The following is a 1,865-nucleotide window of genomic DNA, read 5'->3' on the forward strand; positions in this document are numbered from 1 at the left end:
TGTGATGCCACAGCACTCTACCCAGGGGGACAGCTTGAGGCTCTGTCTCAAAAAAAAAAAAAAGAAAAAGAAAACAAAAGAAAAAGAAAAAATGTTCAAGAAATTGTGTAAGGTTTATAATTGCTCCTTTCCTTCCAATATCACAGAAAATCCATGTCAATAACCTAGCATGGCGCCTTCCATATATCTCTCCATATTTAAATACTCTCATATTGTTTGTCTGATAAAAATTTAATAACATTATACACATTTCTCTGGCATCTTCCTTTTCTCAGTGAATGATATCTTACAGAAATTTTCAATCAGAATGGATTTATTTATATAAAAGAAATTCGATGGGAGAGATGGCTGGGTTTAAAGAAAGATACATTTTTATTTTTTAAAGAAGTTGCCAGAATACTCTCCAAAAGGATGGAATGAATTTACATTTCCTTTGGCAAAGTATACAAGTACCTTATCCCGGTGTCCCACCGGTGGTAGATGATATGACTGCAGCTTCCCACTGGTCTCACAGAGGTAATAATTAATCCCTTATTTCTTCAGTTCGCCTCTCTCTAACATCTAAGAATTTGAGCGATTTTCCAGATGTTGGTTGACAACTGAATTTGCTCTTCCATAAAATACCTAATTACGTGATTTGGTCATTTTTTATGGGGAATCTTGCCTTTTGCTTGCCGTTGGTAAGAGTTGTTTGTACACTTCTTATACCTGCCACTTGTATTACAATTTTTTTCCAAATCAATTATTTGTCTATTGACTTTGCCTATTATATCTTTGCTATATGGGAGTGTGGATTTTTATGTAGTTAAATATGATTAATTTCTGGTTAAAAGAGTCTTTCTCCCATCATCCTGCATTCTTAGAAAATCTAGGAAAATAATCTCCCAGATTTTCCTGCAAGATACCATTATTTAATTTTCTATATTTTCACAGCTGTATCTAATTTATGATTTAGGGTACATAAGACTTTGTTTGATTTTCTATATTTCCTTTTCACATTTATATTTAATTTATTGTTTAGTACACATAAGATAAAGGTCCAGGTTTTTCTTCCAAATGCATAGCCGGTTGGGCCAGTATTGTTTATTATAGATTGCATTCTTTGCCACTAAACTACCAACTTTCTTTTTTTTTAAAGAGACAGAGTTTTGCTCTGTCACCCAGACTGGAATGCAGTGGTATAACCATAGCTCACTCTAACCAAGAACTCCTGGGCTCCAGCAATCCTCCCACCTGGGCCTCCAAGGGTTCTGGAATTATGAGCATGAACCGCCACACCCAGGACCAACTTTCTGATGTACAAGATGCCTCTATATTTCCAGAGTCTTTACATGTATTCTATTCTATCGATTTAGTTACTTATTCTTATGCTAATACAATATTTAACTTACAATATATGCTGATACCTTATAAATTCTCAGTAGTCTTTTTATGACATTTGTCTAAGTCATCTCTGGACATTTACTCTTCTATATAAACTTTAAGACTATTTTATCAAATCCCCATCCTACCCCAAAGCCACTGGGATTCAAATAAGAATTGAATTAAATTAATTTTGGAAGAATTTTTGTAAATTAACTTAATAATTAATAATAAATTAATTTTGGAAGAATTTTTAATATTAAGTCTTCCCATACCAAAAAAAAATGGTATTTCTATTTATTTATATCTTGTTTTATTTCCTTCTGTATGACATACAACTTTTTTTATTTTTTTATTTTCTTTATTGAATGGTAACTGTGTACATTAATGCACTTCTGGGGTACAGTGTGGTGTTTTCACACACAATCCGAAATACTTCCATCAAACTGGTTAACATAGCCTTCATGTCATTTTCTTAGTTATTATTTTAAAACATTCATATT

Source organism: Otolemur garnettii, unplaced genomic scaffold, assembly GCF_000181295.1.
Source record: "Otolemur garnettii isolate 467f Iridium unplaced genomic scaffold, OtoGar3 scaffold00001, whole genome shotgun sequence".
NCBI classification, from domain to species: domain Eukaryota; kingdom Metazoa; phylum Chordata; class Mammalia; order Primates; family Galagidae; genus Otolemur; species Otolemur garnettii.